This window comes from Protopterus annectens, chromosome 6.part0, assembly GCF_019279795.1.
Source record: "Protopterus annectens isolate FY-2018-M chromosome 6.part0, PAN1.0, whole genome shotgun sequence".
Taxonomy (NCBI): domain Eukaryota; kingdom Metazoa; phylum Chordata; order Ceratodontiformes; family Protopteridae; genus Protopterus; species Protopterus annectens.
Genome location: NC_056737.1, coordinates 1359352141 through 1359378371, shown reverse-complemented (window position 1 = coordinate 1359378371; position 26231 = coordinate 1359352141). Strand labels below are relative to the sequence as shown.

At 39.0% G+C, this 26231-nt stretch overlaps 1 protein-coding gene across 3 annotated transcripts in view; it reads right to left on the bottom strand.

The window, feature by feature from the left end:
• The window catches only part of KALRN (kalirin RhoGEF kinase), a 4346166-nt gene that overhangs the window by 3823436 nt on the left and 496499 nt on the right, over window positions 1-26231 (bottom strand). The gene's annotated exons all lie outside the window — the stretch shown is intronic.

The window sequence follows — 26231 nt, the reverse complement described above, 5'->3', positions numbered from 1 at the left end:
AGGAGTGCAGTTCACTGTTTAGGCTCCTGGCATTAAGCAGCATATCCTTGAGTTTGTCTCTAGTGGATTTCTTTACGTCGGAATTTTTCTTGCTTTGTCATTGCCTAAAAAAGGGACTACAGGGAGGCAAGCATCTTTTCCAGTGTCCAAAAGCCTTGAGAAAACAAGTGAAGGCCATCTCTGGCAAAGCAGCATGGTCTGTCGACCGTGTCCTTTCAGGTTGTCATATACTGAATTCCCCTGGAGTGACACCAGAAGTAAGCTGATTATTAAAATCAATATTTTTTTTTCTGTACTGTGGCATCATCTTAGGTGAAGGTAGAAATACTGCTTAGGTCTAGGGACTTACCTGCCAGGGACACATAATCTGAGAGTTCAGTCATGCCTCTGTTTATATAGTCCAGAGTGGTACATCTCTAGTCATTTACTCCAACATGTACTATGACAGAGTTATACCGATAATTGTTGCTGAGTGACTTGAGTGTGTGCATGATTTGACAGATCCTGGCACCTGACAGGCAGCTGACCATGACCTTTTCCTTGTCCAATCTGGAGGGGGGACAGCTGTGTGTCTCACTATTGCATCGCCTATGACTACGGCATTAGGTTTTGAGGTATTTTGCCTTGGTGCTTAATTGCTGAGACACTGATATGTGCGTTATTATGTTTAGTGGTGGATTCTGTTTATTTACTAGTATGCATAGGTTGTTTGTGCTTGGGAGGTCTCTGCTGTTTTGGTAGGCTCTTAGTGAGTACCTCTGTGTATGTTGGTTTGTGTGTCTTGACCTTAACATGTGTGAGATGAGAAGTGTGTGTGCTGACAACGTATTAGATGTCTGTTTACTGTTATGTGACAGGACTGATTCTAGTTTCATGGTATAGTTACATCTCTCACATACTCTGTTTGCTTTAGGAGAAAGTGGTTGTCAGTATACATGAGGTAATTACTACATTGCCTCAGGATGCCCTTGTCAATCCAGCTGGCTGGAGAAATGTTGGGAAACTGACTGTCCATAGTAGCAGGTAATTCTTAAGTAGTAATTTCTGAGAGAGCAAATTAGATTAGCTATTGCGCTGGGATTAACCAGGGGATTTATTCTATAAAAGATCAGGGGTGGAAAGTGGGGCAGCGCTGCTCAGTGCTCAGCTGAATTGCCTGCAGTGCAGAAGTGAGCAGCTGCTTTGCCCACAGAGCGGCAGGGACCCTGGGAGTGCTTCACCGACTGTTGTCTAATATAGTTTCTAGGCATTTGTGTCTATACAGGGCACCACTAAACCCTGTTGTGTGGTGCGCAGCTATGCCCAGACGCGAGGCTTATATACAGGTGAAATTATAGAGTTTTAAACTAATCTGCCAATAGGAAATCACACAATGAACCCCAGCTCAGACAAGGCTGTATACACACTGTTCTGCCACAAGGGTGCAGGGTAGCCCTTCTTAATGTAGGATGGCTGGATTTGAGTTCAAGTGTATGAAAAACAGACTAGATTCAGCAAGTCTGGATCTAGTTAGTCTGTTAACCAAGCAATATTTCAGTGCAAAACAAGCGCAGGTAATAAGCAGGCACAAACAGTAAAAACAGTCAAAAATGTACAAATTAATGCAGTAAAACAGATGAAAAAGTGCAGATCAAACTTAAAATAAAATTAATTTCTTATTTTTAGCTTTGGATGGCTTGAATTCAAGCAGAAACACTCTGGACCTCTGGCAAAGGATGCCAAACGCAGAGCAGCTCCGGTTAATGGGTCATTATACGTCTCAAAGAAACAAGGCATTTTTATCAACAAAGAATGGTCTGCTACAAACCTTTGGATACTACAGGTTTTTTTTGTGTAGCCATACCAGTTGGAACAGACATCTGGCACTAAGATCACATTAGTTTTCACATTCTTTTAACAATGTTTCTACTGAAGACATCCTACCTATGATCACAGGTAATCTCCACAGCATCCATGTGAGATATAACAGGAAAGAAAACACCTCCAGCCCTGAACTTCTGATTCACTTACTGTACTAAGTTTTTACATGCCTGCTTTTAAAGACTGCTCAGGTGGATACTGAAGATCTGGTGTTCTCTTTGAATATAAACTAGAAATTGATACTGATCTGTCTAGAAAACATACACAGTTTTACACCCATGTAATCAGTTTTGTAGTATATATACCTACTATTTTTGAAATGTCATATGCCATGACAGAAGAGGAGGAGCCCACCCTAGAAGAAGTAAGAACAGCACTAAGAGAAATGAAGTCAGGGAAAGCAGCTGGCTCAGATAAGGTCACAGCAGATATGATACAGATGCAGGGTGAAATACGGAAGAAATGGCTCCTGAGGATACTCATATCAGTGTGGAAAGAAAGGCATATCCCAGATGACTGGAGAATAAGCATACTTGTGCCAGTGTACAAGAACAAAGGGGACATCCACAACTGTGGACAGTACAGATGCATCAACCTCCTGTCACATTGCATGAAAGTTCTGGACAGAGTGATTGATAAATGGATATGCAGAGTAGTAGAATGTAAGATGGGAGATGAACAGTTTGGATTCAGATCAGGATGCAGTACAACTAACCCGATGAGACAGATAGTTGAGAAGAAACTAGAGATGAGGAAAGAGTCCAACTGGGCATGCATAGACTTGGAAAAACCATATGACAAGGTCCCAAGAAAGCTGATTCGGGCAGTACTGCTGTGGTTTGAAATCCCAGAAATTTTGATAGAATTAGTGCAGGCTATGTACAAAGACCCAATGACTCAAGTATGAACAGTGTTCAGTCTCACAGAGGGGTTGCCAGTAGAAGTAAGTGTGTGCCAGGGTTCATTTCTGAGCCCACTGCTGTTCATACTGGTGATGGACTACATTAGCAAACAAGTCGGAGGGGGCAGATCAACAAATTTGCTGTATCCAGATGATGTGGCAATACAGGCAGACTCTAAGCAAGAACTTCAGCAAAGGAAAGAGAGTGAAATGCAAAACTGAAGGCACATGGGATGAAATGAAGCACAAATAAGACAGTTGTAATGGCAGCAAATTGGGAAAATCAGAAGAAGCTGAGAACTGAGATAAAAGAGAAGATAGTGGAACAGGTTAATATCTTCAAGTATCTGTAGGGGTAACTGAGGGAAAGGGAAGTCTAAATAAAGAAGTAAAGTTAGAATCAGAGGGGCTGCAACCTACTGGCATAGAGTCTTAGGCATAGTCTACGATAGAAGAATGCCAAAGAAGTTGAAAAGTAAGGTGTACAAGACAATGGTGCAACCAGTACTACTGTATGGTACAAAAACCTGGGCAGCAAAGGTAGAGCAGATGAGGAAGCTAGACGTGATGGAATGAAGTTAGATGTGATGGAAATGAAGTGCCTGAGAAGTGTGATAGGATGCACACTGTTTAACAGATGAAGAAATGAGGACATAAGAGCAGAAGCCAAAGTAGCTCCAGCTGCAGAAAAGATCAAAGAGAACAGATTACAATGGTTTGAACATATGTGCATTAAAAGCAGAAGACAATCTGGTGAAAAAGATTTGGGACAGACAGGAAGAAGGCAAGAGGAAGTGAGGACATTCAGCTAGGAGGTGGATGGATTGTGTGAGAGAAGATCTATGACAGAGAGGCATGAGTGTCAAAGAAGACAGGAGTGGGACATTGAATTGAGACCGATGGTGACAGTTAACATGTTACCCGGAACCCATGTAGAAAATGGGTAAAAAGGGGGCTAATGAGGATGATGATATGCCATGCCATGGATGAAGCATCTTTGGACCAGCCTGTCTACTCTGTTAACAAACAAACAAGCCTTGTGAAATTTCTCCTCTTCACCATTCAACCATAAAATGATGTGAACTGGCACCTTCACATTTAAACTCGAAAGGTGAATGAACCCTCAGTGCAAATCTAAGGCACCGTGTGAAAATATGAGGATGTATATTGTGGCGCAAACCTCAGTAGTGTGCCGATATTTGTTACTGCCTACAGTAGTCATCTAAAGATATACTCAGTAGCAGGGAGAATTAGTTGCTCCAGATCGTCCCTAGTATCTTGACTTTCCTGATCCTTTCAGCTGAAAAATTACTTTTGGCTTTACCTACTTCTAAGTCTAAGGCTAAGTGCTGACATTGCCACAGTACTTCCTATCAGTTACCAATCCCAGGCTCTGAAAAGACAACCAAAAGCAGCCAGAGTTATAGCCTTCTTAAAATTACCAGCTAACAATATGTGATCATACCTCATTGCTATATTACCTGTTACACATTTTGAAAACAACTAGCTTCAGAGACATCTGATTTAGAGACCTAAACTTCACCAGCAACATAAATAGGATGTGCTGGAGGGACAAGGTAGGTGGTACAGTGGCAAAGAAGACAGAGTTGTCACCTCACAGTGAGAGGTTCCAGGGTTCAATTCTTGGTTGGGGTGCCTTCTGTGTGGAGTCTGAATGTCCTCCCTATGTTCACATGGCCTTCCTCTGGGTGCACTGGTTTGCTCCCTCATTCAAAAGACATGCAGTAGGTAGATCGGACACGCTAATTTGGCCATAAGTGGAAGTGTGCGTGCAAGTGTGTGGTATGGAAGAACTACTGCGGCATGGCTAGCCACCAAGCAGTGTAAACCTGGGCTCTAGGTGGCTGTCACTGTTGAAGTGGTACCCCATCCCCATCAGGAAAAATGGGAACAAAAGGGTTGTGGATGGATGGATGGATGGATGGATGGAAGGAAGGATGGATGGATGGATGGATGGATGGGTGGATGGATGGAAAGAGGGACAAGGTATGTCTCTCAGTGGTTCCCCATTCTGTATAACAGGCTACCTATTCATGTGAACAGAGTTCATGCCTGCATTTATTCAATCAGAATCTGGACCAGTGAATGGGGATCTGTAAATATACCCCTGGTCTGCCACACAGGTCTCTATAAGAGAAACGAAGATTGCAATTGTCTACCTAAGAATATACACCTTCCACAAAACATTTGAGAACCGTTACCCATCAAATTTTATTTTGTAGAACTTACCAGGCTTAAAATGGCTCCTTGGGTCATTAGCCTAGTTTCTACTATGATGCTATGATTACTAAGCATTTAAATTTATAACAAATCAGCTTCTGCATATACGTAATGCGTGTGAGATTTTTTTAGAAGACTAAAAAAAACTTGTAATGTTTTTCTCACAAGTCATAGTAAGTGCAGTGAATACAATAAGAATGCATACTGAAGTTCCTCAGTACAGAAATGTTACATTATCTTCCTTAGATGTTGAAGTGTTGCAGTGGTTAGCACTGCTGCCTTAGAACATTTGGACCCCCAGTTTGATTTCCAACTGAGGTATCTTCTCTATAGAATCTGCATGTCCCTCTTGGGTCTCCAAGTGTTTTCATCTGGTTTTCTGAGTTCCTTCCATTTCACAAATGCATGCTGATAGGTTCATTGATGATCCTCTGTATTGCCAATAGGTGTGAGTGCATGTGTGCTTCCTAGAATGGACTAGTTGCCCATGCTTGGCTCATTCTTTACTTTGTGCCCATTGCTTGTGGGGCTAAGTTCTGGCTCCCCTATAATCCTGAATAGGATAAAGCAAGTATAAGAAACTTAATGAATGAATGAATGAGGCAGTGAGTGAATATATGTTATTTTCTCTACTTTCCCATCTGTTTTAGCTTGTGGGGTATGAAATGGTCCTAGACTTAATTCTTACTACAGGTGAGGCAGAAGCATTATGGCTTCCACTTGCTGCAACCCATGTCATGTTCAACAGCCTAGAGAGTGTACAACCAGCCTGTCTGGTGGAAAATGTAGCAATTATGCATGCATGCAGACAGTGGGTTAGTGACTCGTATGATTCGCCCCCCCCAGTACAAGACCAACTGCAACAGCAGCCATGGGGTTCCAGACAGCTTTCTGATCTGACTATACTTTCCTTTTAGGTTTCAAAACTGGGCCAGCAGAATGGAAAGTATTCTGATTATGATGGATGAAATGAATGACAGCTAATTAGGTCTGACTGGATGTGACTATCCCACAACTGCTGGTTTCACCAAAAACTACAGTAACAGAAGGGTACATTTTTGGGTACGGGACTCACAGGGAATGGTTCCACAGTTATTAACTCTACAACTATGCAGCAGATTTGTGCTGTGATGATGATGAAAGATTCTGCACTCATGTCTGTCAAACTTGTGAGGGACCGTGTGGACAGAACTGAGTGTGTGCATGTGTGTGTGTGTGTGTGTGTGTGTGTGTGTGTGTGTGTGTGTGTGTGTGTGTGTGTGTGTATGCATGTCTTCACCTGTCAAAAATGTTAAAACTACTTCTGCACCAGATCTCTGGCATTACATATTTAAATATTCATGGCTTTTAATGTCTTACTACCTTCTGCACTAAATCAGAAAGATGAATCCAGAACATAACTGACAGGTCAGTGTAGTCCGCACACAGTTATTTTAACTGGAAATTACATCATACTTTGCTTTCTAACAATTTCAAATGTGTTCCATGACTGTTTAAAGTCTTTTTGCAGTTTTAGATAAAATTATCTCCAAAGGAAGGTTGCTTAAAGACTCCCAACATTCTGGCTGTGAAAAAATGCTGTTGAACACTATCTGGTATTCTCCACACCTAAATATTCAGTAAATGCCTCCTCTTCTATCACACTGATTTGAATTAATGTACCCTTTTACTCCCTTTATGTATTTTAATATCTTTCTTCTAATTCTCTCTCTCTCTCTGACCCTACTCTCTTACAAAACATAAACAGGATACTCCTTCAGGGTGTACTAAATCACCTCACTGTACATATGCTTTATAAAATCCTGCTCGACTCTGCTCCTTTAGGTAGGAGATTCAAGTGTCATCAGAGCACCTACGAGAGAACTATATACAGTAGCTACTACAATCTCTGGTGACCTTCTCAGATGCTCTTGCTTATAAACAGGGAATAAAAGAATCCTGGCACTTGAAAACAAACCAGTTTGAAGTCATCTCACCTTCCCACCACAAACATCTAAGTATTTGTTATTATTTGGCACCCCACCACACTGCAACAGCACTTCAGTGTTCTGTCTACAAAGGTTACCATGGTAATTGAAATTTAGTGCCAGGCAACCAAAGCCTGCTGCAGTATTCCACAGTGGCAAGAAACAACTTAAAAACAGTGAAATCTGTTTCTGTGTTTAAAAATATATTCTGTCTCTCTTTCATTTTTTTCTTTTACAGTCTGATGATAGAGGACTCTGTTGCCATAGTGAGACTGGTAAGGCAGAAGCAAGTGAGCAGTGAGAAAGCAAACCTTTTTTTCTTGCATGCAAAATGAAACAGCAGCAAAAGTGTTTTGCCAAACCAAGTCCAAATTTGTTAATGTGTGTGTTTGTGTGAACCACTCAACTTCTTAGTGCAAGAAATCTGGACAAAGTCTAAAATAATGGGGGGGGTTAAAGGTTCATAACCTGTGATAGATTTTAAGTATTCTATTTTTAAACTTAGAAATTTGCTAGAATAATAGGATTTGTATTATACATTTTCTGAGGGATATGAAGTCTACAACTGAAATTAAATCAACGCAAAAATCTGTCATTATTTAGTGACGTCAGTTCAACAATTTGCCATATAAAACACACATTTTATGAGGAACAGATCAAAAATATGAGGCAAAAATCTTGACATTTGAGAGGTATGGGTGTGTGTAAGACACAACAGTATATGGAGATAAATGCTGAATGTAGACAGTGAATGTGGCAGTGAGCAGAGAACACACTAGAAAATCAAAAGGCAAGCAAATAGGCAGATGACTGTAGAAGAAACTGAGTTGGTGGGCTGAGAATTAATGCACATAAGAGTGGGTGGCAGTTATGACAGCGAGTGGGTGACAGAGACACAAGCTATTTTTGTAATCAGGCTTCAGTTGACGTCATTATTATACAGCCATGGTTGCTATAAAAATATTACTGAAGAAATAATGCCTGTTGTCATCTGTAAGTCTTCAGTCCCTGCAACACTACAACTGTAACTGTAATGACAAAAAGGGGATACTGCACCTCATATTGCTCCTGCCCCATGGAACAGAATAGATGCAAACTCAAATGGCAACAGGGTTACCAAGTTCACTGAACCATTGATTCTGCACGTGAATATGATACAGGATTTTTTGCATTTGGTAATGCCAGTCCCAACTGCTGCCCACACTGCCTTCCAGATGACAGTCCCCACTATGTGCAAGTTGGCCTTTGTGAAATCCATGGTGCACCATGCTTACAGGAGGACCATGCAATCCTCCAGATGAAACAGCAGGGTATAAAAAGGAAAAAAATAGCTATGTTTTTCTTCTTCTTACCCACTACTTTCAACATATATGCACAAGCACCCTCGCACACGTAGACACACAGACACACACACACACACACACACACACACACACACACACACACACACACACACACACACCATATATAAAACTATACACTTATATAGATCATTAGAAATATCAAACCTAGACCTTGCTAAGGAAATCTGCTGTTGTTAAAATGTCCAAAATTTTCAGGTGTTTGAAACATTTTAAAATGTTTCCCTGGCCCATACCTTTGCCCATCAGACTACATGCTCACAAAGCAACACCACCAAAGAAAAAGCACAGATTTAGTCATTCACTGCTGTGACAATGGGACACCTCAGACCTGTAGCCTTTGCAGCCAACATCCTAACTACAGGTACAGTAACAATAAAATAATAGGCCTTTTTTTACAACTCATTAGTCAAACAGAACACACTTAAAATATATAATTTGCATAAGAAAACCACCAAACTACATAACTATAAATACATAGCAATTCATTTAAGTAAATCAAAGGAAAACTCTTTTTATAAAATGAGTATATTGCAATCCTGAGAACATACTAAGCAACTTAAAATTTTACAGCAGCCTGTGTTGAGCTTGAGTTCTTGTCCTGTGTCTGGGCAGATTTTCTTTCAAACAAGGGTGCAGCCAAGCATATATCATGGTACACTTTTTTGTTAGTTTGTTTTTTTAATACTTTATTAAATATGAACAAAAAGATATATAATTTAAATAAAAAAGCTCTGGCACATTCATCATACTTGTACACTAACATTTAGATTTTGTTAATGGCTTTTGTGGATTTTGTTAAATTTTGTCATTATATGTGTGAGTATGTGTGAGTGTGCGTGTATGCCTGTGTGCGTATATGTGCTTAAGCACATCATTTTATTTTTTTCAGTGTTGACATGGTATACTGTCTTGAAAATCCAATACTTAGGAAGACCAGAAAGTTTGCAGCTTCCTTCTGCCACCAGTAAATGATATGATATGATATAATATGATATGATATGGTATGATATGATATGGAGCATCTCAGAATTACTTTTAGTAGAAAAGGTGCAGTTACAGTTAAATAATAGGTCTATATTAATTAATCGAACCCCCACATCCCCCGCTAAGTCCGAGATCTCACTACAGTGGGGAAAGGACAAATTTCCTGATGTCTACCGTAATGTGATCTCAGTCAGAATGGCTTGACAAATGGCATTTCCGATGAAATTCCGTTTGAAGATGTAGTCGTTCGATTAATTAATAGGGACCCTTAAATAACAGTGTCAAGGATTACCTGAGAGGACTGTCTGTGTGGTGCTGGATGTTGGGATATGAAGTTACAGCTCACATATTTATTTTATTTCTATTTAGTAATCAGGCAAGGGGCTGTTTGACAGACCCCTTTTTAGCCATGATATATTAGGCAGAAATTAAATGTTGGAGTGCAAGCTGCACCAATTTCACATTCTTACATTTCTGTGCTGTAAAATCTAAGTTATGAATTAAACTAATTTTATAAAATGTATCTTATTTACATGCATCATATGACCTACATAATCAGAATCAATCCATCCATCCATCCACAACTAATCAGAATAATACGGTATACATTCTCAAAAAAATATCAATATTATGGAGCAAAAGGCCTCAAACCCTCAGACAGAAGAGAAGAGGGTGATGTGAGGGAGAAAATGACTGTCTGGCTTTGTGCCTGATGTGAGGCACAATTCTGCCAAATACTAGAGAACAGCCAGCCATGTGGAACTAATGGCAGTTTTTTTTAATTATAATGGTACTTAAAACAATAAATTGTGCTAAATATCACAAAGAGCTTGTTTTACAATACAAACAAAAAGGTTGTGAAAACATTATGATATTACTTCTCTATTTACTTATCAATGTCCCTATCTCCACTAGCACATATATCCAACTGACCTCATAGGTCAATTACAACTGCAACTCTTTCCAGACTTAAAAACTTAACTGTACAGCTAGCTACTTGCTGTTACCTAGTATAGGATATGTATGATTGTAGAACTAGTTATATGATGCTTTGTGTATCTTTTTAAACACTGCAGTGTGAGGTATATGCCTGAAAGCAAAGTACTCAGCATTCTTGGAGGAGGGGGCTTACAATATGGAAACCAAGAAAGAGGCTGCATCTGTCAATCAATAAGCATCAGTACACAAGTGTGGAACTTCCATTTAAAAAAAAAAAGAAAAAATAGGAAGTCCACAAATACAGTGGCATGTTCACAGATCTTTTTGGAAAAACATCATGTTGGCTAAAATCTGACAAGGCTAATATTAGTGGCTCAGGATAGTGGACTACATACATATTGGTTTACAACGTCTATTGAAAATGTTGGAGAAACAGAGGGCCTGTACACTGAAAGGCACACAATTGGCACGGCAGTTGCATTAGGGATTGTGCAAATACTACAATAAAGAAATAGCTGAGAAGGATGGGAATTATGAATCACAGAGCATTATAGGGAATGATGATATATTACATGTGATCACCCATTATCAGCAGTTCAAACAATGAATCGAGACAACTTGATACAGTAGTCTATAAAAAAAGACAAAAGCAGTATTGATCATAGAAATGACTGCAACCAGTGATTGAAGTGTCCTACATACAGAGACACAAAGTCATAAAATACTAGGATTTGCAAGCAGAAATGAGAGCAAAGTGATAGAAAAATACACAGATAGTTCCAGTGTAGTAGAAGGAGCAACAAATCAACTAAAACAGAATTTGCAATCATACCTAAATATACTACCAATACATGTAACCCTATATGAACTACAGAAGGAGGTAATTCTCAGCACATTGCTGAGAGGAGAACTCTTGGCTAATATCAAAGACTGAAACAATTCCAGTTTCATGAAAGGTAATTGTATCCTAACTTAGGAATGGGATCCATTCCTGTCATGGTATTAGAAACACGAAACACTTGGAGAAATTAAACCCTGAAGGAGTAATCCTGCAGGTCAACCATAACTTCACAAAGGTGCAACTAGAGTGTCTGGGTGCTTGCTATAAGGGGTGAGTAGTACAGTTATGGCTTAAGCAGGAGATAGGATAATTGTTAGAATGTGAGCCTTTATGCTGTCATAACATATATTATGTTTGGAATGGCAGTTGGTTTAGAGGATTTAGAAGCTGTTAACAATTGATTTTAGCATGCTGAGATGTCGATTTTCTTTCCCTTTAGAACTCTGAGCATCTCCCTTTTTGTGTAAATTTTGTTTATGGTTGTGTTTCATCATAAGAGTTTGTTTCTAAACTTAGCATTGTATTTATGGCAAATAAAAACATAAAAATTTCTGTAAAGTGGTGACCGGGGAAAGTGTAGTTAGGCAGCATAAGATGGTGGTTTGTAGGATGACGTTGGTGATCAAGGAGTGTGAGGGCAGCACCAAGGATCAAATGGTGGAAATTGAAAAAGGGTAATTGTGAGGTGGAGTTCAGGGATGAGTTAAGACAAGCACTGGGTGGCAGTGAAGAGTTACCAAATAGCTGGGTAACTACAGCAGAGCTAGTAAGGGAGACGGCTAGAAAGGTGCTTGGTATGACATCTGGACAGAGGAAGAAAGACAAGGAGACATGGTGGTGGAATGAGGAAGTACAGGAGAGTATACAGAGAAAGACTTTGGCAAAGAAGAAGTGGGATAGTCAGAGAGATGAAGAAAGTAGGCAGGAGTATAAGGAGATAAGGTGCATGGCAAAGAGAGAGGTGGCGAAGGCTTAGGATAAGGCATATGAAGAGTTGTATGAAAGGTTGGACACTAAGGAGGGAGAAAAGGACCTGTACTGATTGGCTAGACAGAGGGACCGAGCTAGGAAAGATGTGCAGCGGGTAAAGGTGATAAAGGATAATGAGGGAAACATACCCACAAGCGAGGAGAGTGTGTTGAGGAGATGGAAAGAGTACTTTGAGAGGTTGATGAATGAAGAGAATGAGAGGGAGAGAAGGTTGGATGATGTGGGGACAGTGAATCATGAAGTACAATGGATTAGCAAGGAGGAAATAAGGATAGCTATGAAGAGGATGAAGAATGGAAAGGCTGTTGGTCCAGATGACATACCTGTGGAAGCATGGAGGTGTTTAGGTGAAATGGCAGTGGAGTTTTTAACCAGATTGTTTAATGAAATCTTGGAAAGTGAGAGGATGCCTGAGGAATGGAAAAAAAGTGTTTTGGTACCGATTTTTAAGAATAAGGGTGATGTGCAGAGCTGTAGTAACTACACAGGGATTAAATTGACTGGTCACAGCATGAAGTTATGGGAAAGAGTAGTGGAAGCTAGGTTAAGAAGGGACGTGATGATTAGTGATCAGCAGTATGGTTTCTTGCCGGGAAAGAGCACCACAGATGCAATGTTTGCTCTGAGAGTGTTGATGGAGAAGTACAGAGAAGGTCAGAAGGAGTTGCATTGTGTTTTTGTAGACTTAGAGAAAGCATATGACAGGGTGCCTGGAGAGGAGTTGTGGTATTATATGAGAAAATCAGGAGTGTCAGAGAAGTATGTAAGAGTGGTACAGGATATGTACGAGGGTAGTGTGACAGCGGTGAGGTCTGTGGTGGGAGTGACGGATGGGTTTAAGGCGGAGGTGGGGTTACATCAAGGATCAGCTCTGAGCCCTTTCTTATTTGCAATGGTGATGGACAGGTTGACAGACGAGATCAGACAGGAGTCTCTGTGGACTATGATGTTTGCAGATGACATTGTGATCTGTAGTGAGAGTAGGGAACAGGTGGAGGAGATCCTGGAGAGATGGAGATATGCTCTAGAGGGAAGAGGAATGAAGGACAGCAGGACTAAAACAGAATATATGTGTGTGAATGAGAGGGAGGATAGAGGAATGGTGAGGATGCAAGGAGTAGAGGTGGTGAAGGTGGATGAGTTTAAATACTTGGGATCAATAGTTCAGAGTAACGGTGAGTGTGGAAGAGAGGTAAAGAAGATAGTACAGGCAGGATGGAGTGGGTGGAAAAGAGTGTCAGGAGTGATTTGTGACAGACGAGTAACAGTAAGAGTGAAAGGGAAGGTCTACAAGAGGGTAGTGAGACCAGCTATGTTATATGGGTTGTAGACATTGGCATTGACAAAAAGGTAGGAGTTTGAGCTGGATGTGGCAGAGTTAAAGATATTAAGATTTGCACTGGGTGTGACGAGGGTGGACAGGATTAGGAATAAGTATATTAGAGGGTCAGCCCAGGTTGGAAGGTTTGGAGACAAAGCCAGAGAGGCAAGACTATGTTGGTTTGGACATGTGCTGAGGAGGAATGCTGAGTATATTGGGATAAAGATGCTAAGGATGAAGCTACCAGGTAACAGGAAAAGAGGAAGGCCTAAGATAAGGTTTATGGATGTGGTGAGAGAGGACATGCAGGTGGTTGGTGTGACAGAGCAAGATGCAGAGGACAGGAAAAAATGGAAACAGATGATCCTCTGTGGCGACCCCTAATGGGAACAGCCGAAAGAAGATGATGATGAAAAACATAAACATTTATATGTTGCGGTACTTACTACATGTCATCGGTGGGACTGTTGAACTGAATCAACTCAGCAGCAAGTACAAAGAAGTTGGCCTTAGAAAAGACTCTAAATATGGTTGACAACCCGATGGGGAGGAGACAAAGCTTGTTTTGGTGAGGACAAGATCAACTACATTGGTGTCTGTAATGCCAAAGGGTACTGTTTGATGAAGGAAGTTTGCCCTGATAAAGTCAATGAAGCAATGCGCATACCTGTTTGTTGAGATGCAGTTGTGTCAATTAATGGAGCAGTAGTTCAATTCACCTACAATGATGGTGTCTGCGTCAGTGGAGAGGGACTCTTGTTAAAGATACGATTTGCCAGTGTCAAGGATGAGATTCTGTAGTTGACCAGAATGTGATATGAGGTCTTGTTTACAAATGTCAGTATATGAAGGGCTTCAAGGTAATTATTCTACTTCAGTAGTGTAAAGGTCATAACTTTTTTGATAAAATCAGACATACCAACAACGTTGTTGTTATCAACACCTGCAGGCCTAAAGAAGAATAACGCACTAAAGCCTGGTAAGCCTGTATGTGTAACCCCTAATAAGATAGGTGCAGGTCATCTTGGCACAACAGAACTGTCATTCTTTTCTCTGCTTGCTGATACAGTTATTGTCCTCCCATACACAGACAGACACCAGTAGGTAAGCTAATTACTAAAGTCAATCATCATTTGCTTATGAGGTGGCATTATTCTCAGCGACAATAAGATACTACTGAAGACTAGCTTCTTTGCAGCCTTTAAGACATGCTCAGAGAGTTTCATCATGTCTTTCTTTATACAGTGTATGGGAGTGCATCACAAGTCATTTACAGCTACATGAGTAATGACCGTGCTGCATTCATATTTGGGGTAAAGGGATTCAAGTGTCATAGTGATATGAAGAATTCAAGCACCTGACAGGCGGCAGACTATTGCCTTCTTTTTTGCACAGCCTTGTGAAGGCTGCATCAGTGAGCTATACTGTGCTATCACCTATAACAAGTATATTACTATGGTATGATAAGTGGACTATTCTTGTTACCTATATGGTCCAGCTAAATCATTACAGTGACATTTATCTATGGTGACGGTGGAAGAAACAAGATGTGGTACAGAATGTTGGAAGTGTGTTGTTATAGTAACATTTATCTATGGTGATGGTGGAAGAAACAAGATGTGGTACAGTATGTTTGGAAGTGTGTTGTTATAGTGACATTTATCTATGGTGATGGTGGAAGAAACAAGATGTGGTACAGAATGTTTGGAAGTGTGTTGTTATAGTGACATTTATCTATGGTGATGGTGGAAGAAACAAGATGTGGTACAGAATGTTGGAAGTGTGTTGTTATAGTAACATTTATCTATGGTGATGGTGGAAGAAACAAGATGTGGTACAGTATGTTTGGAAGTGTGTTGTTATAGTGACATTTATCTATGGTGATGGTGGAAGAAACAAGATGTGGTACAGAATGTTTGGAAGTGTGTTGTTATAGTGACATTTATCTATGGTGATGGTGGAAGAAACAAGATGTGGTACAGAATGTTTGGGAGTGTGTTGTTATAGTGACATTTATCTATGGTGATGGTGGAAGAAACAAGATGTGGTACAGAATGTTGGAAGTGTGTTGTTATAGTAACATTTATCTATGGTGATGGTGGAAGAAACAAGATGTGGTGCAGAATGTTTGGAAGTGTGTTGTTATAGTGACATTTATCTATGGTGATGGTAGAAGAAACAAGATGTGGTACAGAATGTTTGGGAGTGTGTTGTTATAGTGACATTTATCTATGGTGATGGTGGAAGAAACAAGATGTGGTACAGAATGTTTGGAAGTGTGTTGTTATAGTGACATTTATCTATAGTGATGGTAGAAGAAACAAGATGTGGTACAGAATGTTTGGAAGTGTGTTGTTATAGTGACATTTATCTATGGTGATGGTGGAAGAAACAAGATGTGGTACAGAATGTTTGGAAGTGTGTTGTTATAGTAACATTTATCTATGGTGATGGTAGAAGAAACAAGATGTGGTACACAATGTTTGGAAGTGTGTTGTTATAGTGACATTTATCTATAGTGATGGTAGAAGAAACAAGATGTGGTACAGAATGTTTCGAAGTGTGTTGTTATAGTGACATTTATCTATGGTGATGGTGGAAGAAACAAGATGTGGTACACAATGTTTGGAAGTGTGTTGTTATAGTGACATTTATCTATGGTGATGGTGGAAGAAACAAGATGTGGTACAGAATGTTTGGAAGTGTGCTGTTATAGTGACATTTATCTATGGTGATGGTGGAAGAAACAAGATGTGGTACAGAATGTTTGGAAGTGTGTTGTTATAGTGACATTTATCTATGGTGATGGTGGAAGAAACAAGATGTGGTACAGAATGTTTGGAAGTGTGTTGTTATAGTGACATTTATCTATGGTGATGGTGGAAGAAACAAGATGTGGTACAGAATGTTGGAAGTGTGTTGTTATAGTGACATTTATCTATGGTGATGGTGGAAGAAACAAGATGTGGTACACAATGTTTGGAAGTGTGTTGTTATAGTGACATTTATCTATGGTGATGGTGGAAGAAACAAGATGTGGTACAGAATGTTTGGAAGTGTGTTATTATAGTGACATTTATCTATGGTGATGGTGGAAGAAACAAGATGTGGTACAGAATGTTTGGAAGTGTGTTGTTATAGTGACATTTATCTATGGTGATGGTGGAAGAAACAAGATGTGGTACAGAATGCTTGGAAGTGTGTTGTTATAGTGACATTTATCTATGGTGATGGTGGAAGAAACAAGATGTGGTACAGAATGTTTGGAAGTGTGTTGTTATAGTGACATTTATCTATGGTGATGGTGGAAGAAACAGGATGTGGTACAGAATGCTTGGAAGTGTGTTGTTATAGTGACATTTATCTATGGTGATGGTAGAAGAAACAAGATGTGGTGCAGAATGTTTGGAAGTGTGTTGTTATAGTGACATTTATCTATGGTGATGGTGGAAGAAACAAGATGTGGTACAGAATGTTTGGAAGTGTGTTGTTATAGTGACATTTATCTATGGTGATGGTGGAAGAAACAAGATGTGGTACAGAATGTTTGGAAGTGTGTTGTTATAGTGACATTTATCTATGGTGATGGTGGAAGAAACAAGATGTGGTACAGAATGTTTGGAAGTGTGTTGTTATAGTGACATTTATCTATGGTGATGGTGGAAGAAACAAGATGTGGTACAGAATGTTTGGAAGTGTGTTGTTATAGTGACATTTATCTATGGTGATGGTGGAAGAAGCAAGATGTGGTACAGAATGTTTGGAAGTGTGTTGTTATAGTGACATTTATCTATGGTGATGGTGGAAGAAACAAGATGTGGTACAGAATGTTTGGAAGTGTGTTGTTATAGTGACATTTATCTATGGTGATGGTGGAAGAAACAAGATGTGGTACAGAATGTTTGGAAGTGTGTTGTTATAGTGACATTTATCTATGGTGATGGTGGAAGAAACAAGATGTGGTACAGAATGTTTGGAAGTGTGTTGTTATAGTGACATTTATCTATGGTGATGGTGGAAGAAACAAGATGTGGTGCAGAATGTTTGGAAGTGTGTTGTTATAGTGACATTTATCTATGGTGATGGTGGAAGAAACAAGATGTGGTACAGAATGTTTGGAAGTGTGTTGTTATAGTGACATTTATCTATGGTGATGGTGGAAGAAACAAGATGTGGTACAGAATGTTTGGAAGTGTGTTGTTATAGTGACATTTATCTATGGTGATGGTGGAAGAAACAAGATGTGGTACAGAATGTTTGGAAGTGTGTTGTTATAGTGACATTTATCTATGGTGATGGTGGAAGAAACAAGATGTGGTACAGAATGTTTGGAAGTGTGTTGTTATAGTGACATTTATCTATGGTGATGGTGGAAGAAACAAGATGTGGTACAGAATGTTTGGAAGTGTGTTGTTATAGTGACATTTATCTATGGTGATGGTGGAAGAAACAAGATGTGGTACAGAATGTTTGGAAGTGTGTTGTTATAGTGACATTTATCTATGGTGATGGTGGAAGAAACAAGATGTGGTACAGAATGTTTGGAAGTGTGTTGTTATAGTGACATTTATCTATGGTGATGGTGGAAGAAACAAGATGTGGTACAGAATGTTTGGAAGTGTGTTGTTATAGTGACATTTATCTATGGTGATGGTGGAAGAAACAAGATGTGGTACAGAATGTTTGGAAGTGTGTTGTTATAGTGACATTTATCTATGGTGATGGTGGAAGAAACAAGATGTGGTACAGAATGTTTGGAAGTGTGTTGTTATAGTGACATTTATCTATGGTGATGGTGGAAGAAACAAGATGTGGTACAGAATGTTTGGAAGTGTGTTGTTATAGTGACATTTATCTATGGTGATGGTGGAAGAAACAAGATGTGGTACAGAATGTTTGGAAGTGTGTTGTTATAGTGACATTTATCTATGGTGATGGTGGAAGAAACAAGATGTGGTACAGAATGTTTGGAAGTGTGTTGTTATAGTGACATTTATCTATGGTGATGGTGGAAGAAACAAGATGTGGTACAGAATGTTTGGAAGTGTGTTGTTATAGTGACATTTATCTATGGTGATGGTGGAAGAAACAAGATGTGGTACAGAATGTTTGGAAGTGTGTTGTTATAGTGACATTTATCTATGGTGATGGTGGAAGAAACAAGATGTGGTACAGAATGTTTGGAAGTGTGTTGTTATAGTGACATTTATCTATGGTGATGGTGGAAGAAACAAGATGTGGTACAGAATGTTTGGAAGTGTGTTGTTATAGTGACATTTATCTATGGTGATGGTGGAAGAAACAAGATGTGGTACAGAATGTTTGGAAGTGTGTTGTTATAGTGACATTTATCTATGGTGATGGTGGAAGAAACAAGATGTGGTACAGAATGTTTGGAAGTGTGTTGTTATAGTGACATTTATCTATGGTGATGGTGGAAGAAACAAGATGTGGTACAGAATGTTTGGAAGTGTGTTGTTATAGTGACATTTATCTATGGTGATGGTGGAAGAAACAAGATGTGGTACAGAATGTTTGGAAGTGTGTTGTTATAGTGACATTTATCTATGGTGATGGTGGAAGAAACAAGATGTGGTACAGAATGTTTGGAAGTGTGTTGTTATAGTGACATTTATCTATGGTGATGGTGGAAGAAACAAGATGTGGTACAGAATGTTTGGAAGTGTGTTGTTATAGTGACATTTATCTATGGTGATGGTGGAAGAAACAAGATGTGGTACAGAATGTTTGGAAGTGTGTTGTTATAGTGACATTTATCTATGGTGATGGTGGAAGAAACAAGATGTGGTACAGAATGTTTGGAAGTGTGTTGTTATAGTGACATTTATCTATGGTGATGGTGGAAGAAACAAGATGTGGTACAGAATGTTTGGAAGTGTGTTGTTATAGTGACATTTATCTATGGTGATGGTGGAAGAAACAAGATGTGGTACAGAATGTTTGGAAGTGTGTTGTTATAGTGACATTTATCTATGGTGATGGTGGAAGAAACAAGATGTGGTACAGAATGTTTGGAAGTGTGTTGTTATAGTGACATTTATCTATGGTGATGGTGGAAGAAACAAGATGTGGTACAGAATGTTTGGAAGTGTGTTGTTATAGTGACATTTATCTATGGTGATGGTGGAAGAAACAAGATGTGGTACAGAATGTTTGGAAGTGTGTTGTTATAGTGACATTTATCTATGGTGATGGTGGAAGAAACAAGATGTGGTACAGAATGTTTGGAAGTGTGTTGTTATAGTGACATTTATCTATGGTGATGGTGGAAGAAACAAGATGTGGTACAGAATGTTTGGAAGTGTGTTGTTATAGTGACATTTATCTATGGTGATGGTGGAAGAAACAAGATGTGGTACAGAATGTTTGGAAGTGTGTTGTTATAGTGACATTTATCTATGGTGATGGTGGAAGAAACAAGATGTGGTACAGAATGTTTGGAAGTGTGTTGTTATAGTGACATTTATCTATGGTGATGGTGGAAGAAACAAGATGTGGTACAGAATGTTTGGAAGTGTGTTGTTATAGTGACATTTATCTATGGTGATGGTGGAAGAAACAAGATGTGGTACAGAATGTTTGGAAGTGTGTTGTTATAGTGACATTTATCTATGGTGATGGTGGAAGAAACAAGATGTGGTACAGAATGTTTGGAAGTGTGTTGTTATAGTGACATTTATCTATGGTGATGGTGGAAGAAACAAGATGTGGTACAGAATGTTTGGGAGTGTGTTGTTATAGTGACATTTATCTATGGTGATGGTGGAAGAAACAAGATGTGGTACAGAATGTTTGGAAGTGTGTTGTTATAGTGACATTTATCTATGGTGATGGTGGAAGAAACAAGATGTGGTACAGAATGTTTGGAAGTGTGTTGTTATAGTGACATTTATCTATGGTGATGGTGGAAGAAACAAGATGTGGTACAGAATGTTTGGAAGTGTGTTGTTATAGTGACATTTATCTATGGTGATGGTGGAAGAAACAAGATGTGGTACAGAATGTTTGGAAGTGTGTTGTTATAGTGACATTTATCTATGGTGATGGTGGAAGAAACAAGATGTGGTACAGAATGTTTGGAAGTGTGTTGTTATAGTGACATTTATCTATGGTGATGGTAGAAGAAACAAGATGTGGTACAGAATGTTTGGAAGTGTGTTGTTATAGTGACATTTATCTATGGTGATGGTGGAAGAAACAAGATGTGGTACAGAATGTTTGGAAGTGTGTTGTTATAGTGACATTTATCTATGGTGATGGTGGAAGAAACAAGATGTGGTACAGAATGTTTGGAAGTGTGTTGTTATAGTGACATTTATCTATGGTGATGGTGGAAGAAACAAGATGTGGTACAGAATGTTTGGAAGTGTGTTGTTATAGTGACATTTATCTATAGTGATGGTAGAAGAAACAAGATGTGGTACAGAATGTTTGGAAGTGTGTTGTTATAGTGACATTTATCTATGGTGATGGTGGAAGAAACAAGATGTGGTACAGAATGTTTGGAAGTGTGTTGTTATAGTGACATTTATCTATGGTGATGGTGGAAGAAACAAGATGTGGTACAGAATGTTTGGAAGTGTGTTGTTATAGTGACATTTATCTATGGTGATGGTGGAAGAAACAAGATGTGGTACAGAATGTTTGGAAGTGTGTTGTTATAGTGACATTTATCTATGGTGATGGTGGAAGAAACAAGATGTGGTACACAATGTTTGGAAGTGTGTTGTTATAGTGACATTTATCTATGGTGATGGTGGAAGAAACAAGATGTGGTACACAATGTTTGGAAGTGTGTTGTTATAGTGACATTTATCTATGGTGATGGTGGAAGAAACAAGATGTGGTACACAATGTTTGGAAGTGTGTTGTTATAGTGACATTTATCTATGGTGATGGTGGAAGAAACAAGATGTGGTACAGAATGCTTGGAAGTGTGTTGTTATAGTGACATTTATCTATGGTGATGGTGGAAGAAACAAGATGTGGTACAGTATGTTTGGAAGTGTGTTGTTATAGTGACATTTATCTATGGTGATGGTGGAAGAAACAAGATGTGGTGCAGAATGTTTGGAAGTGTGTTGTTATAGTGACATTTATCTATGGTGATGGTGGAAGAAACAAGATGTGGTACAGAATGTTTGGAAGTGTGTTGTTATAGTGACATTTATCTATGGTGATGGTGGAAGAAACAAGATGTGGTACAGAATGTTTGGAAGTGTGTTGTTATAGTGACATTTATCTATGGTGATGGTGGAAGAAACAAGATGTGGTACAGAATGTTTGGGAGTGTGTTGTTATAGTGACATTTATCTATGGTGATGGTGGAAGAAACAAGATGTGGTACAGAATGTTTGGGAGTGTGTTGTTATAGTAACATTTATCTATAGTGATGGTAGAAGAAACAAGATGTGGTACAGAATGTTTGGAAGTGTGTTGTTATAGTGACATTTATCTATGGTGATGGTGGAAGAAACAAGATGTGGTACAGAATGTTTGGAAGGGTGTTGTTATAGTGACATTTATCTATGGTGATGGTGGAAGAAACAAGATGTGGTACAGAATGTTTGGAAGTGTGTTGTTATAGTGACATTTATCTATGGTGATGGTGGAAGAAACAAGATGTGGTACAGAATGTTTGGAAGTGTGTTGTTATAGTGACATTTATCTATGGTGATGGTGGAAGAAACAAGATGTGGTGCAGAATGTTTGGGAGTGTGTTGTTATAGTGACATTTATCTATGGTGATGGTGGAAGAAACAAGATGTGGTACAGAATGTTTGGAAGTGTGTTGTTATAGTGACATTTATCTATGGTGATGGTGGAAGAAACAAGATGTGGTACAGAATGTTTGGAAGTGTGTTGTTATAGTGACATTTATCTATGGTGATGGTAGAAGAAACAAGATGTGGTACAGAATGTTTGGAAGTGTGTTATTATAGTGACATTTATCTATGGTGATGGTGGAAGAAACAAGATGTGGTACAGAATGTTGGAAGTGTGTTGTTATAGTGACATTTATCTATGGTGATGGTGGAAGAAACAAGATGTGGTACAGAATGTTTGGAAGTGTGTTGTTATAGTGACATTTATCTATGGTGATGGTGGAAGAAACAAGATGTGGTACAGAATGTTTGGAAGTGTGTTATTGAAGTCTGGCTGCTTTGTAAGCATTCACAGTGCTGTGCCTAGGAGGTCTGCGTGGTTTTGGAACTGTGTTTTTTAACCTTTCCACAAAGGATGGTTTTGTACCTGTTTGCAGGTGTGGTGCTAATAGGAGTACTGACCAGGAGTTTTGCCCCACTTGTAACAGGTGTGTGTGTGTGTGTGTGTGTGTGTGTGTGTGTGTGTGTGTGTGTGTGTGTGTGTGTGTGTGTGTGTGTGTACCTCTCACATGTGGACTCATGTTGCTGTAATTACACATGTATGTGATTAAGCATGCAGCAGACTGTATACTGCCTTGAGGTGACTAGTGCTGGGAGGCACCCTGAGGCACTCTGAAGGTGCCTAGTGCTAGAAGTCTGACAATGAAAGGGGATGAAGTAAACTGAAGATGTACGCCTTGTGGCATATGGCTTGTGATATCACGGGATTTTGTGACCTTTGGCCTATCTTGAATGCTGGGTATACCTGTATGATCTATAAAGTAAAGAAAACAACGCAACTCAGTACAGTATAGCAGAACAGTGCACAGCTCTGTATACTTTAATATAATACAATATTATAAGCGCAGATGCTACAAAACAATAATCTAAGAGATGCTCAATACAGAGAAGTTCAATAAAGAAAATATAAGCATGCCTGAACAGCAGTCAGGGAGGCAAAGACCGGTATTCCAATGTGATGTTCAACGCAATACTAAATTATTAGTTAGTATGTTAGCAGCAGGAATGGACGCAATACCACAATATTCCAAAACCTGTTACATAAAACTGATTCTAAGATTCTAACAGACTATTAATACAACAGGAAAACATTAAAGGCGATATCTGGTACAATTCTCACAGGTGCCATGACACAATAATCAAAGTGCCAACAGCAGGCATGGGCAGCAAAGTATTAAACACTTCCAGTCACAGGGACTTAAGTGTTCAACTGAATTCCACCCATTTACCAAAATACTAAATAAAAAGTTTCCCCATGCATTCTTCATTCTGACATTGCTTTGCTTACTGCTTCCACAGTTTGCACGGCATGATTAACTGCAGGCTGAGGAAGTACATTATGTAAGTTGACAACTCATTTTACAGATGGGTAATTCCAGCTAATGTGCTGGGTTTGATAGTTGAAACTAATTCTTCATTGCAGATACCTGTCATTGCATTCATTACACACCCAGTCAACTAAGCCCCTTTCAAACAGAAGTCAAAGTAGTCCGAATGTATAACATGTTCTAGCGTTCTGATCTTCTTCTTTTTCTTTCGGCTTTTCCTGTTAGGGGTCACCACAGTGGTACAACAGTCAGCAGAACGATTGGCAGTGGAGTTTTACAGTGTCGAATTGCCAGACCGGTGCCCAACCTTCCACAGAAGGCACAGACGCACATACACTCACACCTAGGGCCAATTTAGAGTGTCCAATCGACTTGCACCACTGCCCTAGCATTCTGATACTAGACTTTTTTGATCTGTCCTAAGGCATGTTCTGTCCCAGATTATTTTGCTTGTCCAATTACAGGCATCTCTATGATCTATTTTCAGCCTCTAGGCCTTTACTTTGAACAATTACAGTCATTCATTTTGCATTTTTAACAGTATATTAGGAAATGTGTTTGTGGTCACAGCGTAGCATTTTGGAACTTTAGTGTATACAGTGTAATGTGATCTCTCCTCTAAATTGTGTTTACTGTCTAGTATTGCCTGTGAAACACTTGATGTGTGTTTTTGTTTTTCATTTGGCTAACAATTTATACCTTTTTAGAAAAAACGGCAACAAGTAAATACATGCGAATCTTCAAAATGGACAGACCCCTTCACAAACTAGGCACAGTCCAAAAGTAATCCAAAGGAATATCAATTATTCCTTTCACAAACCAGGCACAGTCCAGACACTTTCTTCATGAAGACAGACTGTGATTTTCTAGGATACTACAACTGGATTTCTTCTCACAAAAGAGTACAGCACTATACCAGTGGAACATTTTACAGCTGGAATACTTGGTTTCCTTTGGATTACTTCTAACTGTGCCTGGTTTGTGAAGGGGTCTGTCCATTTTGGAGATTCGAATGTATACCTTTTTGTTAGGGGAAAAATATAATTATGTTTCTAAAAGTGTAACATTTGTGTTCATTTCTTCTAGAATTGCAATTTGTAAAAACCAGTACAGTTCTTGCACCCTCACTGAGAAACATTACCAATTACTCTAATTCTATCCTTTCAGTTTCTACCTCTGCTATTTTCGTTTTTGCTCGGTAAAAATATTCTACAATGAAAATTTTTTTTTTCCTGTTTCTGAAAAGTTAGGGAAGCCCCAGGTTAAGTCATAACTGTCCGGATAGACAATAACAAAAATGGTACACAAAAAATATATATATTTAGCAAACTTTCTTTTCTGTGCTCCAACATAAAGTTCAGAGGAAGGGACTACACATAGCTTTAAATTCTGGACAGGGAGGGTTAGAGTTTGCATTCAGCATACAAGCTGTAAGATTCTTCTGTTCTTCTGGCTATGGACATGGAACCACCATCACAAAACTTTAATTCAAAGAGGGGATCATTTGGTTTCAAATCAGAATAAGCAGCTCAGTTTCTCTGTATTGGACAATGAAGTTCAAGTCTCTTGTATCACCTGTGACTGATTCCCAGACTTGTTTTGATCATGAAAGACAGATAATTTATTTCTGGTAGTTTAATCCCAGACACTTTTTTCAAATTCCCTTTTGTGACCAATGATGTTTTTAACAAAGCTGATATTTAAGACATCATTTTAGTCATCTGACATAGGAGGCTAATATAATTCTTCAACAAGACTGTTTCTTTTTCTTCATTTTAGCTGTACTGTCTGTCAGTGTTACAAACTGCCAGCATCTCTTCCTATGCTGCATGCAGGGGGTGCAGATTCAGTTCTGGATGCTTCTTACTTTGATCTCTCTGAAACCAATAGGCATTCCAGTCCTGATAGGGAATGAGACAGTCTATTACACCCTGTGACCTCCAGTATGAAGATCTTCCCTTTGTTGGTGATGCCATACAACTGGTGAGAGATCATTATGCTTGGGGTAATGTCGTCATTTTTTCCAAGTAAAGGTTAACCACTTTAAGTCTATCAAGTGTTAAGTGTTGATGTATGCTTGTTAAACCTGTTTATTGTGCTGGCTTTTGTTGATTTTAACACTTAAAGTTCAAAAATGTTTAATATCTTTGCTGCATCACCTGTAGAGTATTTTGCACTGCTGTTTATTAGCCATTTGATATAACCCAATAATTTGCAGTATAATACCTCTCAATACAAAGACTAAGGAATTCAGAGACTCAGATCATTGCTGAATTCACTTTCACTGAAGGGCAACTGAAATGTAGTTTCTTTAGTTTTCAGTTCTTACAATTTCAGTTTCTGATTTACAGAGACATTTTAATTATACACCCTGGAATAATACTGTTGGAATTCTGTGCAGTAATAATGGACTGTTTAGATTTGTAAAATATTTTGGGTGTTACGTCTGTAATGGTTTGCTGTGATGTAGTAATGTCTGTTGTAATGCTTTTTGTGAAGTTTTGCACATTGAGTCCAGAGAAACAAAATTTATTTCAGTTTACACTGTTGTGTAAAGTCTGAATGACAATACATTTTGCTTTGACTTTG